The sequence below is a fragment of the Alligator sinensis genome, unplaced genomic scaffold (assembly GCF_000455745.1).
Source record: "Alligator sinensis unplaced genomic scaffold, ASM45574v1 scaffold140_1, whole genome shotgun sequence".
In the NCBI taxonomy this organism is placed as follows: domain Eukaryota; kingdom Metazoa; phylum Chordata; order Crocodylia; family Alligatoridae; genus Alligator; species Alligator sinensis.
The window spans coordinates 4,161,126-4,162,461 of NW_005841836.1; the positions used below are offsets into that span (position 1 = coordinate 4,161,126).

General features: G+C 52.6%; 1 protein-coding gene across 2 annotated transcripts in view; it reads right to left on the reverse strand.

The window, feature by feature from the left end:
* The window catches only part of FERMT1 (fermitin family member 1), a 34,485-nt gene extending 33,906 nt beyond the window's left edge, over nucleotides 1-579 (reverse strand). The window contains exons 1-2 of one of the 2 annotated variants that reach the window (XM_006015439.1): nucleotides 434-448; nucleotides 196-346 (exon numbers count right to left, since the gene is read on the reverse strand). The gene's annotated coding sequence lies outside the window, so the exon portion shown is untranslated. Of the gene's footprint in view, nucleotides 1-195 lie in introns of both variants that reach the window. The other variant, XM_006015440.2, reaches the window with a different exon arrangement.
* Nucleotides 580-1,336: the final 757 nt, after the last annotated feature.

Sequence of the window (1,336 nt, forward strand, 5' to 3'; positions counted from 1 at the left end):
GGGAGGCTTTCATCTCTTATGGGGGGAGGGAGAGGGAGGAAGGCTCACCCCCAGCTCCCTTGTAATTTGAACCCTGTCTAGTCCAACCCCCTGCTCATAGCAGGACCACCCCCAACTATATCATTCCAGCCAGGGCTTTGTTGAGGTGGGCTTTAAAAACCTCAAAGGAGTACAAATCATTTGAGCTGTACTTACTAGAAGTATGCCTAAAGTCCAGGCTGTTCCAAGTACCACAACCTAAACCTGCAGACGCTCTTGGAGAAGACGATGCTGTGAGGATACAGGTATCTCTGCTCTGTGATGTCCTTTTGCAGCAGCTGATGGCATGAACTTGAGTTTCTGAAAGCTTATATATTTAAAAAAAGTCTCATTTAGCTAGTCTATAAGGGTGTATCTCGATGCAGGGGGGATAAAGTGGCACCACTTGTAGCACCTTCTTGATTCCTGCTCCACCCAAAGTCCTAAAACCAACTGCCTGGCAGTGGCAGAAGTGCTGCTAGTCTGGTAGTGCTGAGGGAGTTGCTCAGCTTCATGGCTCATCTTCATCTACCTCATCCCTTCTTAATTCTTCATCCACAGGGGTTAACACCCCTCGCTTCTTATTCATGGCCTTGATGAGGGTCCACCAATCCAGCTAGCCCGTCTTCTGCAATTCTGCCCTCTGATGGCTGCTTCTGGTAACAGAGCTCCTATTTCACAGCCCTGCAGACTGTCTTTCTTTTCTTTTTAAACTCATCCCAATGAAGCTATATTTGTTGGTGCTTCAATCTTAAACCCGGTAACACAGCCCTGGGCCCCTAGCATATTAGTAAAGTGCCTAGTTCCTTTTTTTTTTTTTTTTAAGTGGAGAAAAACGGGTGTAGTGTTAGGGGATGAAGCACCTCACCCTCTGCACCCTGCTTTCTCGAATCCTAGGTCTGCTCGTGTATCTCCTCTTAGCTTCTGACTGACTTCAGGCTCATCTGGCCAGCTCCCTCTGCCAAGCCCCAAGCTGCTCGCCCGCCCCTGGAGCTGCTGAAGGCAACACCCGTAGTGCTGTGGGGCAGGCCAGGGCGCACCTTGCAGGGAAATGCCAGACGCGCCTCCAGCAGGGCTGGGGAGTCAGGGAAGAGCTTTCTGAACCTTGCAGGGCTGCCATCTGGCCACCTCACACTCCTCCTTCCCCTTGCTCTGGTCTCTCCCAGAGGCAAAGCCATGCAGGAAACTGGCTGAGGGCCAAACTGAGAGCGAGGCAGAGGAGCTGCACTGGTTCTTCCCCCCCCCCAAGCCTATGAGCATGGGGGTCCCAAAGGCTCCCCCGCCCCGGTTGCCAGCCCAGCCGCCGCCGGCAGGAGGA